This window comes from Giraffa tippelskirchi, chromosome 12 (assembly GCF_054371585.1).
Source record: "Giraffa tippelskirchi isolate mGirTip1 chromosome 12, T2T-mGirTip1v1.2.pri, whole genome shotgun sequence".
NCBI lineage: Eukaryota > Metazoa > Chordata > Mammalia > Artiodactyla > Giraffidae > Giraffa > Giraffa tippelskirchi.
In genome coordinates this window covers 41,480,338-41,493,389 of record NC_137286.1, presented here as the reverse complement: position 1 = coordinate 41,493,389, position 13,052 = coordinate 41,480,338, and the positions used below count along the sequence as shown (strand labels likewise).

At 43.2% G+C, this 13,052-nt stretch overlaps 1 long non-coding RNA gene across 1 annotated transcript in view; it reads right to left on the bottom strand.

The window, feature by feature from the left end:
* Positions 1–2,161: 2,161 nt before the first annotated feature.
* LOC145528378 (uncharacterized) overlaps positions 2,162–13,052 on the bottom strand; it is a 37,185-nt gene continuing 26,294 nt past the window's right edge. The window contains exons 2-4 of the long non-coding RNA XR_014070355.1: positions 11,140–11,188; positions 3,195–3,677; positions 2,162–2,434 (exon numbers count right to left, since the gene is read on the bottom strand). This is a non-coding gene — a long non-coding RNA (uncharacterized LOC145528378). The remainder of the gene's footprint in view (positions 2,435–3,194; positions 3,678–11,139; positions 11,189–13,052) is intronic.

The following is a 13,052-nucleotide window of genomic DNA, read 5'->3' as shown; positions in this document are numbered from 1 at the left end:
GCCTGTAGCTGAGTCCTGCCGTCATGTAGCCAGAGGTCTGGAATCCGGTGGTCTTGCAGCCTTGAGAAGGTAGGCGCCAGTGAGAAAAGAGAATGTCATTTGGGCAATTTGGTCAATCTTAAGGGTCACTGTGATTTTATTCTTTGTTTGCGAGGTCAACATAACCAGTCATTTTAACAATGAGCTCCCATGGAGGCTCTAACAGAAGGGACTTTATTTGGCAGCCTGCTGCCCGAGAAGAGGGCAGGCTAGGACCTCGAAACAACCATCTTGTCAGGGTCTGGTTGCCAGGTTCTTTTATGTATTAGAGATGGGGTGGGGGGAGGTGAGGAAACAAAGTAAAAACACTGTTCAATCCTTGCAAATGTCCCCTAGAATGGGAAGCCTCAGGCAGAGGGATGTGTTAGTCTCACTTTCTTACAGTCCTTCACAGGTGGGCAACTCAGATTATCTCCCTGAGACAGGCCGTTATGTATGCTTATAATAACGAAAAGGGTTAACACAGGCAGCCAGGTCACCCCCTAGGAAAACACAGGGAACAATCACTGGAGAAACTGAATCTGAGACTTGAGACTCCTGGAAGGTTGCTCACAGAACATCCTTCTGTTAGGTAGTTAGAATATGAAACAGGAGTCCAGAATGGCGGTGGCTAAAGACAAGGAAGGGAAAAGCCCGCGAAAATAGAACAAAGGAAGGTCCGAGGACTGGAGTGAGAACTTCAGGTAGAACAGCACTCCTGGCTAAGCCCAATTTACATAGGGCAGGCTCAGCGGAAGAAACGTATAAAGAGCGGAGCCAAAGAGCTCTCTCTCCCTTTTTTCTCTCTCCTGTGCGCTGGGGCGTTCTTCTCTTCATGTCTTTGGGTCCATGGTCGGCAGGCCCTCACGCCTCGAGGATGGATTTTCCTGCTATTATCTAAATAAAAGAGCTGTAACACTGAGCTGTAACACTGATTTGTCCAAGAGCTATAACACGGTCTGTTCGAGACCTGAGAGCTATAACGGCCTGTCCAAGACCCGAGAGCCGTGAACTGCCGAGGGCTCCAATGTCCGTTACTCCAAATCTTTGTTGTGACGTGACAAGAACCGCGGAGCATACACTCGCGTGACACTTCCACTCATTATCCATTCAGTCTGATGTGAATTTCTACACCCATCCTGGTGTGGACATTCATCCCCATTGGCACTGCAGGACAGGCTTAGATTCCCAGGCTCTCAAAGGTGAGCCTCCTTCACTGCCCGACACAGGGTAAGGCCAGCTATTACACATACTTCTACCTGTGGGCAGTGTGTCTACCTCTGTTCACGGTGGAACATCCTCTCTGGGCTCCTGGTTCTCTGCCAGGAACTCACATATAGACACCAGCTGGGCTGGGGCCCTCAGCAGAGACCATGCCCTTGAGGGTACTGGTATATTGTAAGGCTGGGTCCTCGGACTTTTTCTGTAAGGGGTTAAGTGGTAAACATTTTAGGCTTTTTGGACCAGGAAGCAAAATTAAGGATAGCCTGGAGGTACTTATATTGTATACATTTAAACTGTATATTGCTCATTATTAGAGAAATGCAAACTAAACTTACAATGAGATACCTCACACTGGTCAGAATGGCCATTATCAAAAAATCTACAAACAATAAGTGCTGAAGAGGGTGTGGAGGAATGGAAACCCTCTGGCACAGTTGGTGGGAATGTAAATAGATACAACCACTATGGAGAAAAGCAGGGAGATTCCTTAAAAACTAGGAGTAAAACTACCATATCACCCAGCAATCCCACTGCTGGGCATATACTCTGAGAAAACCATAATTGAAAAGACATATGCACCTCAGTGTTCATTGCAGAACTATTTACAGTAGGTAGGACATGGAAGCAACCTAAATGTCCATCCGTAGATGAATAGGTAAAGAAGATGTTGTTCATATACACAATGGAATATTTGTTGCTGTTGTTCAGTCACTCAGTCATGTCTGACTCTGCGAGCCAAGGGACTGCAGCATGTCAGGCTTCCCTGTCCTTCACAATCTCCTGAAGTTTGCTCCAACTCAGGTCCCATTGAGTCTGTGATGCCATGCAAACATCTCATCCTCTGCTGTCCCCTTCTTCTCCTGCCCTCAATTTTTTCCAACATCAGGGCTTTTCCCAATGAGCCATCATAAAAAGAAATGGATTTGACACTGTTTTAATGAGGTGGATGAACCTGGAATCTGTTATACAGAGTGAAGTAAGTCAGAAAGAGAAAGACAAATATCGTATATTAATGCATACATATGGAATCGAGAAGGATGGTACTGATGAACCTATTTGCAGGGCAGCAATGAAGACGCAGACATGTGGAGAACATGAAGGAATTCATAGGGCCTGGACTCCATCTTAGGCCTGTTCATGCTGATCATGCTCGGCCACCTCTCTAATGGACTCTAAACTCTGTGCTTAGTGCCTATGGAAACGACAATAAAAGGATAAGACCCCTTCCGGACGGGGAAACCTTGAAGATCATATCCAGGTTACTCATCGCCTAAGAGAAAACATACACTAATCACCCCTGTCTCTGGACAGGCCATAAATTTTTCTGTACCTATCAGAGTGTAACTTCGGGCTTATTGATTATTGGCCAACTGTTTAACTGTTTGAACACATAACACACGAATGATGAGATTATCGTGATTGTATTTACCCTTCCTTTGTTTATGTAAGTCTCAAAGAATTTGGGGTGGTGAGTTCGGACACGTACACATGGGGTATAAAAGATTTTCACAAATGCTGGTCGGGGTCCTTGGCTAAGAAAAGACTGCCTTGGGCCCGCCGGTGTAATAAACTGCACTCCACTACCTGCATTGTCCTTCTGAGTGAGTTTGTTTCCCAGAACGCTGGCTACAACAAACAGACTTGTGGACACAGTAGGGGAAGGAGAGGGTGGGACAAATTGAGAGAGTAGCAAGGAAATATATACATTAGCATATGTAAAATAGATAGCAAATGGGAATTTCCTGTATGACTCAGGGAGCTCAAACCTGTGCTCTGTGACAAGCTAGACAGGTGGGATGGGGTGGAAGATAGGAGGGAGATTCAAGAGGGAGGGGACATACATATACCTATGGTTGATTCATGTTGATATATTGCAGAATCCAGTACAGTATTGTAAAACAATTATCCTCCAATTAAAAATAAATAAATGAAAAAAATGAAAAATTTCTTACCTCCCAAACTGTACAGGAGCAGGCAGTGGGTTGAATTTGCCCCCCCAGACCATGGTTTGCCATCCTCTGTTCTAAGGCATATATATTTAAGCCAGACTCCTTGGCAGATAATTTGCCTTACTCCAGCACATCATTCCAACTCTCAGGGTCTTTTTCATTTCTAGCTGCTGGCATTGCTTTTCCTTGTTGATTTTGAACTTGGCTTTATATTTCAAGAAAATTTTATTGTTATATTTTATGCAACATTTGTATGTCTTTGGAGCAAGAGGTGGGTCTTCCTACGTAAACTTATTTTGCCATTCAGGCAGAAGTCCAGGAACCATTTCCATAAGGAGAGCAAGGTAATGAAAGTTTTTAAAGAATGTTTTTGAACACGTAAGCACGAAATGGAACGAAACAGAATGTTAGAGCTGCTCTCCAATGGGCTACCTACTCCCTTACCTATCCTGTGGGTAAGTCGTTGCTTCTTAGCATCCGGAGTAACTGAACAAAGAGAGAAGAGGTGAAGTTCAGGTCAGAGTGGTCTCCAAACAATCTGGCCTACTCCGTGGGTTTGCTATGTAAATCAAAGCAGAGAGTAGACAGAAAAGCACTTTCAAAACAGAAAGTCCTTGATGCAGGGAGGTCATTTTACTATCAAAGGTCAGTTCTGATACTTGAAAGGAGTTTTGGTAAAAATATTCAGTTGAATTTTTTTGCTCTACAAGTTTAAAGAAAGAGTCTCTATCCCAACTAAAATGTGTTTTACTCATTTTCTATGACAGATATTGTCAAATCTGGTTGTATTAGCAGGTAATCTATGCATTTGTCAAAACCATAACTTGGGACTTATCTGGTGGTTCAGTGGTTAGGAGTCTGCCTTCCAGTGTAGGGGATGTGGGTTCGATTGCTGGTTGGGAACTAGATTCCACAGAACAACTAGAGAAGACTGTGCACAGCAACAAGAGGAGGCCCACATGACTCAGAAGACCCGCCATGGCCAAGATAAGCAAACAATAAAACTCAAAACTTTATATCACAGCGAGTGAACCTCAATGTATGAAAATCTAGAAAATCATTTAGGACTTTGGGGAATGCTAGGATGGAATTCTGAATGGGACCAAAGAATTTAACTTGATAACAAATGCATAAAATAATCTCATTGAAAGGAGGTAGGAGAAAAAACCATTAACCTAAATAACTTTGGAATTGAGTGAGAGGGTAAGACTGAGGGCCCATGGAACTGAATATAAACACCGTTCTCTACTTGATGAGGTGTTTCCTAGGGGTATGGGTTAACAGTTTTGAAACCACTACACAAACATGCTGGAATCAAACAACTAAGGCCATGGATGGTGGGTAGTGGAGAACTCAGTTCTCACTGTTGAAATGAGGAGGGTACAGGCAAGCAAGGGGAGAATGCTGGAGTGATCTATGGCTAATGGATGAGAGTTGGAAGTACCAGTATGAGCTCATGTTTATCTTACTATAGATACAAATGCTTATATAGAGAAATATTTATAGATACATGTACCTATACTCATTAGTATGTATGGATATATTTCTTTATTCTGTTATCTTCCCCTACCAATAGTCTGTGTGTTTGGCCCTTCAGAGCTGAGGACAAGTGTGTGAACAGCCTGCAACTGACCTTCTGTGGGCCAATTGCCTTACAGGGTTAGGGATGAACAACCCTAGAAAAGGGAACTTGTGGGGACTTCCCTGGTGGTCTAGTGGTTAAGACTCTGCTTTTCAATATAGGGAATGCAGGTTCAATCCCTGGTCTTGGAATTAAGATCCCGTATGCTGGCAGGGGAGGTGGGTACCGCCAAAATTTTTTTTAAAAAAGGAATTTGCTTTTGAGATTTGGGAATCCTATCACTGAATTGGCAGTCACTGAAGCTCCTCGATTCACCAGGCACTTCTGACGTGAAATAATACATTCATGAGCCCAACAAAATAGTGAAGACAATAATATTAAAACAACACCATACCTTGTATTGTGTTTTATGGTTTCAATGATTTAATTTTCATTTGACCTTCCTAATCACCCTCCAATGCAGGGTGGGTTAGAAGTCACTTTGTTTTAGGAGTTTCCAAGTGTCTCCTGGGAGAGTCGATGGTTGAATTTTGCATGGTACTTGCGTGCATGCTAAGTGCTCTAGTTGTGTCTGACTCTGTGTGACCCCATGGACCATAGCCCACCAGGCTCCTCTGTCCATGGGATTCTCCAGGCAAGAATGCTGGAGTGGGTTGCCATGCCCTCCTCCAGGGGATCTTCCTGATCTAGGTAACCCAACCTTTAATAAGTGAGTTTAAGATACTCACAAAGATGAAGATGGCATACGTTTTAGTTTTGATTCAGTTGTCATATCTTATGTCATGTTTCCTATTATTAGAGTTTTTTTCACTGTATGATGTATTTTCTTATTTGGGGAGAAGTGACACTTGAAAATTCCTAAAACAAGGTGACTCCAAACGTTGAAAATTAAAGGTTGCACAAACGCATGCTGAGAAAATTGACACAAACCAACAAAAAGAGCAAAGGTTGCCATCTTAACTTCAAACAAGGTGGAATATCTCCACATCAAATAACGTGGAAGAGACACTCACAGAGCAAAAACTATGGAAACTGAACAGGAAAATAGACAAAAACATATTATTACTGAAAAAGCCTTCTTCAGTCAACAGAGCAAGGGAGCAAAAAATGAAAAATTACAGGAAATCTCAATACACATCTGAAGGTATAAATCAATATACGTTGAAGTCTATGTTCAACAAAGAGAAACCCAGAAAATTTGACCATTAATCTGGCCATGAAGAAAATGTCAAATTGCCCCCCAAACTGAAATCATGCAGATAAGTTTTTCTATTCTGTTGGGAGTCTGTATTGGTGTAACCTCAATGGAGGGTAAATTTTTAATATTGTAAGTTAAATTACATCTACTCTTTGACTTACCTGTTCTACTTTTAAGGATTTATGCCCCAGATGTTTACTCTCAAAGGTGTGAAACGATGTGACCAACTATATTATGCTTCAATGTTTTAATAATAGAAATATAGAAATTACCTACATATTCATTCATAGAGGCTCATTAAATAAGTTATGGTAATCTGTGACTGTGTGGATCACAATAAACTGTGGAAAATTCTGAAAGAGATGGGAATACCAGACCACCTGACCTACCTCTTGAGAAACCTGTATGCAGGTCAGGAAGCAACAGTTAGATCGGACATGGAACAACAGACTGGTTTCAAATAGGGAAAGCAATGTGTCAAGGCTGTATATTGTCATCCTGCTTATTTAACTTATATGCAGAGTACATCATGAGAAATGCTGGGCTGGATGAAGCACAAGCTGGAATCAAGATTGTCAGGAGAAATATCAATAACCTCAGATATGCAGATGACACTACCCTTATGGCAGAAAGCGAAGAAGAACTAAAGAGCCTCTTGATGAAAGTGAAAGAGGAGAGTGAAAACTAAGATCATGGCATGCAGTCCCATCACCTCATGGCAAATAGATGCAGAAACAATGGAAATAGTGAGAGACTTTATTTTGGGGGGCTCCAAAATCACTGAGATGGTGATTGCAGCCATGAAATCAAAAGACCCTTACTCCTTGGGAGGAAAGTTATGACAAACCTAGACAGCATATTAAAAACCAGAGACATTACTTTGCCAACAAATGTCTGTCTAGTCAAGCCTATCGTTTTTCCAGTAGTGATGTTTGGATGTGAGAGTTGGACTATAAAAAAGCTGAGCACCGAAGAACTGATGCTTTTGAACTGTGATGCTGGAGAAGACTCTTGAGAGTCCCTTGGACTGCAAGGAGATCCAACCAGTCCATCCTAAAGGAGATCAGTCCTGGGTGTTCTTTGGAAGGACTGATGTTGAAGCTGAAATTCCAATACTTTGGCCACCTGATGCAAAGAGCTGACTCATTTGAAAAGACCCTGATGCTGGGAAAGATTGAGGGCAGGAGGAGAAGGGGATGACAGAGGATGAGATGGCTGGATGGCATCACCGACTCGATAGACATGGGTTTGGGTGGGTTCCGGGAGTTGGTGATGGACAGGGAGGCCTGCCGTGCTGCTATTCATGGGGTCACAAAGAGTCGGACATGAACGTTCAGTTTAGTTCAGTCACTTGGTTGTGTCCGACTCTTTGCGATCCCATGGGGTGCAGCATGCCAGGCTTCCCAGTTCATCACCAACTCCCGGAGCTTGCTCAAGTTCACGTCCGTCAAGTCGGTGATGCCATCAATGCCTTCAATCTTTCCCAGCATCAGGGTCTTTTCCAATGAGTCAGTTCTTTGCATCAGGTGGCCAAAGTATTGGAGTTTCAGCTTCAGCATCAGTCCTTCCAATGAATATTCAGGACTGATTTCCTTTAGGATTGGCTTGTTTGATCTCCTTGCAGTCCAAGGGACTCTCAAGAGTGTTCTCAAACAGGGCAGTTCAAAAGCATCAATTCTTCGGTGCTCAGCTTTCTTTATAGTCCAACTCTCACATCCATACATGACTACTGGGAAAACCATAGCTTTGATTAGACAGACCTTTGCTGGCAAAGTAATGTCTCTATTTTCTAATATGCTGTCTAGGTTGGTCATAGGTTTTCTTCCAAGGAGCAAGCATCTTTTAATTTCATGGCTGCAGTCACCATCTGCAGTGATTTTGGAGCCCAAGAAAATAGTCTGTCACTGTTTTCATTGTTTCCCCATCTATTTGCCATGAAGTGATGGGACCAGTTGCCATGATTTTCGTTTTCTGACTGTTGAGCTTTAAGCCAGCATTTTCACTCTCCTCTTTCACTTTCATCAAGAGACTCTTCAGTTCCTCTTCACTTTCTGCTATAAGGGTGGTGTCATCTGCACATCTAAGGTTATTGATATTTCTCCCAGCAATCTTGATTCCAGTTTGTGCTTCATCCAGCCCAGCATTTTGCATGATGTACTCAGCATGTAAGTTAAACAGTCAAGGGGACAATATACAGACTTGACGAACTCCTTTCCCAATTTGGAACCAGTCTGTTGTTCCATGTCCAGTTCTAACTGTTGCTTCTTGACCTGTATACAGATTTCTCAGGAGGCAGGTCAGGTGGTCTGGTATTCCCATCTCTTTCAGAATTTTCCAGTTTGTTGTTATCTACACAGTCAAAGGCTTTGGCATAGTCAATAAAGCAGAAGTAGATGCTTTTCTGGAATTCTCTTGCTTTTTCTATGGTCCAGTGGATGTTGGCAATTTGATTTCTGGTTCCTCTGCCTTTTCTAAAACCAGCTTCAACATCTGGAAGTTCACGGTTCATGTACTGTTGAAGCCTGCCTTGGAGAATTTTGAGCATTACTTTGCTAGCATGTGAGATGAGTGTAATTGTGTGGTAGTTTGAACATTCTTTGGCATTGCCCTTCTTTGGGATTGAAATGAAAACTGACCTTTTTCAGTCCTGTGGCCACTGCTGAGCTTTCCAAATTTGCTGGCATATTTAGTGCAGCACTTTCACAGCACCATCTTTTAGGATTTGAAATAGCTCAACTGGAATTCCATCACCATAGATACTGACATAGACTGATCCCCCAAATATCTTGTTGATGATGAAAAGAATTAATGTATAAAGTAACATGTATAGAATGTTACTATTGTGTAAAATAACAAAAGAAGGCACTACTTTTATTTTCATAGTCTATCTTTGAAGGGACAAGTAAGAAACTGGTGAGACCGCTATCTCCAGACAGGGTAACCGGTTGGTATACTGTATATTTTGAATACTGTATAATTTTTCCCTGTTGCGTGTATTACTTATTTAAAACAATAATTAAGCAATTTATTTACTAATAAACAAAGTACCACTCCCATGACTGCTCGGTGGCCTTGCCACCTTGGTGTTCCCATGCCATTCTGCATTCACTGATCACTTTGGGCTATAAGGGCTTCTTGGCATCTGCCTCTCCCAGTGGACAGTGAGACTTCTGAGGGCCAGATGTCACTCGTATGTGCTCAGTCACTCAGTCACGTCTGACTCTTTGTGATAGCATGGACTGTAGCCCTCCACGTTCCTCTGTCCATGGGATACTCCAGGCAAGAATACTGGAGTGGGTTGCCATTTCCTCCTCCAGGAGGTCTTTCTGACCCAGGGATTGAACCTCGTCTCCTTCATCTCTTGCATTGGCAGGCAGATTCTTTACCTGCTGAACCATTAGGGAAGCCCATATATTACTCATCTCAGTATAAATAATCAAAACATATGTTCTAGAGTCAGACTGCCTGGGCTCGCATTCCTGATCCAACTCTATGACCTTAGGGAAGAAACTGAACCTCTATGTGCCTCAATTTTCCATCTTTAAAATGCCAGTAATAGTATTAGCCATCTTATAGGATTCTGGTAAGGATTATGTAAGGTAAGTCTCAGAACTGTTCCTTGGCATGTAACAAGTTCCAACTGACTGACAGGTCTTGGTGACATTTCTGCATTCAGGTGCCACTAACAAAGGGGCTGGCACATTGTAGCACTCAGCATTTTCAAGTAATAAATAGACGCATACCCACTCCCCACCCTACCATTACCCAGTGCTAACAAAGCTGTCTTTCTTTTTGCTTAGCTGGTAGATAATTCTGGGTGATTCAAGTTGTCCAGCAATCTGACATCCCTGACATGATAAAGGAGATGGTTATTTCAGTAGAACTTGGATGCACGCCCATTTGTGCCAACCCTAAAAATATTTTTGTTTATCTCAGGAATCCAGATAACTCCAGGAAAATAATGGAATCTCAGAATGAGGCTTAGTTACCAGACTTTCAGTTAGAGAAGCCAGGCTTTATCTGCTCACAAAATAGCATCTGAAATGCCAGCAACCCAAATCTAGCATAAATGGATTTTTCTTAAGTACTCTTCTCCATCGAGTTTCCCTTCACTGAACTCCTCTTTGTCAGGAAATATTATTTGGGTTTGCTGAATTGAAATCCAATTTCTTTTTGAAGTTCAGTCTAGTGGAGAAAATGTTAGATCAGCATTAGAGAATTCCTCCTCTCCGGATGACCTTGGTGAAGTCATTTCATTCATTCATAGTGCTGTGGCTTTGTTCTCCTGTCTGTTGAGTCATGATATGGCAATAAACATGTAAACCAAACCCATGCTCCCCGATATCACAAGAATATTGTGAGGTTAATATCAAGCTTGGGCTGGGAGCTGCCTGGATAAAATGCGGTAGAAATACAGAGCTGATTCTACAAACAGGCTGAGCACCTACTGTGTGCCTGTCCTTGGGTTTGGATCTGGGGGTTTAAAAATGAAGGAGATTCATGTTAAATAAGTTTTTGAAGAACACCTAAATCATTTGACAAATATTTATTGAGCCCCAAACTATGTTTCGGACTTCTCAGGTGGCTCAGTGGTAAAGAACCCACCTGCTAATGTAGGAGACTCAGGAGACATGGGTTCAATCCCTGGGTCAGGAAGATGCCCTGGAAAAGGAAATGGCAACCCATGCCAGTATTCTTGCCTTGAGAATCCCAAGGACAGAGGAGCCTGGCAGGCTACAGTCCATGGGGTCCCAAAGAGTCGGACACAACTGAGCAACTAAGCAACAACAACAACAAAACTATGTTTCAGGCACTGTTTTAGTGCTTGGGATACATCCGTGATCAGAATCCACAAAAATGCATCCTTCTGCTTTCCAAGACACTTGGATGCAGTTGAATACTTGGGTGCTGTTGAAATAGAAAAAAGGCCTAGTTCTTTCTCTCTGGGAGGATTCATGTTTCAATTCTCATCTTCTAACTTAAGCAATAACATCTATGGATTGTCTAAACTTTATTGTGTAATTGTGATCTTAGAAAGAAGAGTCATGCTTTTCCTGTAACAATGCATGTGGCTATTATGTATCTTGTTCCTGCAAATCAATAGGCAATTAGGAGGCTCTGTGTCCCCTAGACTGCCATGCCCAAAAGTTATTGATTTTCCCACTCACCTTTGTACCAGGGTACCTTGTCTCTCCCCTCTCCCATATCACACACGAACTGGGGAAAAAAAAAAAAAGAAACATGGACAAAGCTCCTTTTCCCTTCCCACCACCTTCCTCCCTTGGTCCTGGAAGCCTCACTCATTGGGAGGTTGACGCTAGTAGCTAGGATGGTGCTCAGAGACTCCCCTCGGTGCACCCCAGCATGTTTCAAGTGTCTCATGGACCAGCTGAAGATACCAAGGCTCAGAGACTGCAAGTGCCTTTGTGTTAAAACTATACCATTGGCTCTTTTGTGTATCCAGCTTCATGACTCATCTCATCCATCTTGGGGCTTGCACATCCATAATCACATAAGTCAATTCCTTATAATAAATCTCATTGTGGTTCAGTGGTAAAGAATCCACCTGCCAATGCAGGAGACTCAGGAGATGCAGGTTCGATCCCTGGGTCAGGAAGATCCTCTGGAGAAGGAAATGGTAACCCATACCAGTATTCTTGACTGGAAAATTCCATGGATAGAGGAGCCTGGTGGGTGACAGTCCATGGGGGTCACAAACAGTCAGACATGACTGAGCACACAACACAACCAATACTATAAGTATACATCCTATTGGTCTATTTCTCTAGAGAACACTGACTAATTTCCAACCAGGCTTGGAAAATGCCCTGAGGGAAATCAGGGGTGGGGTTAAACTGGAGTCAGTCAGGGGCCCTGCTATCTCCAGTACTGAACTCAGGCCATTGCACCCTAGATGTCACAACCCCAAGGGGTGGCACAATTTAAAGACTGTCACCAGCTTCTTTTCACCATTGCTGGCTTCAGTTTCACAGCTTCGGGCAAGAGTGTTGGGCTGGCCAAGCTTTGGCCCTATCTGCAGGTGGTCCCCAAGGAGAGAGGGTATTGAAGTTTCACCAAGTATCGATTTCCTCCAAGATAGGAAGAGAATTCAGGATCTGGGCAGACAAGAAAATTAACAAATGTATTTTGTGCCTGGAGGGCTTCCCTGGTGGCTCAGACAGTGGGGAAGAGCCCCTGGAGGAGGAAATGGCAACTCACTCCAGTATTCTTGCCTGGAGATTCCCATGGACAGAGGAGCCTGGCGGGCTACGGTCCATGGGGTTGCAAAGAGTCAGGCATGACTGAAGGAATAACACACACACTTTGTGCCTGGCAAACATCTCACTGCAACAGCTTCTGCTTGGAAAAGGCCAAGTGCAAAGCTGAAGAGTGGAACCCGAGGGCTCATATCTAATTGGGGTGTGTCCAGCTAAGGGCCCAGCCTTCAGAAGATGACCCTGGTGCTGATAGACTCACCTTGGTCTAAACAGGTCCCTGGTCTGCAGGTTATTTGAGCAGCAACCCACTGTGAGGATCCAGGGAGAATTCACAAGACCTCAGTCCCCGTTTCAGATGTGTTTCTGATTCACATCTCCTTCCAGGCCTCATTTCATGACTGGCAAGCTTCTGACCCCAGTCTTTGCCACGTAACTCACAGGAAAGGAATTGCGGTTGGGAGTTGCTCTGTACCCCACTCCCACCTCCAATTTGTATTGTAAACCTATGACTGTACCTGAAACCCCTGCCACTGCTGGAAGAACAGATATTGTCAGAAAGACAAATGTCATATATTAACGTATATATGTGGAATCTGGAAAAATGGTACAGATGAACCTATTTTCAGGGCAGAAACTGAGACACAGTCTATGGCCATACCTGAACACTCTCGATCTCACCTGATCTCGAATGCTAAGCAGGGTTGGGCCTAGTTAGTACTTGGATGAGAGAAAGAGAGACACAGATGCAGAGAATAAATGTATGGATACTAAGGTGAGGAAGAAGGGACGTGGGATGTATTGGGAGATTGGGATTGACATGTATATGCTATTGATTCTGTGTATAATAACGAGAACCTACTGTA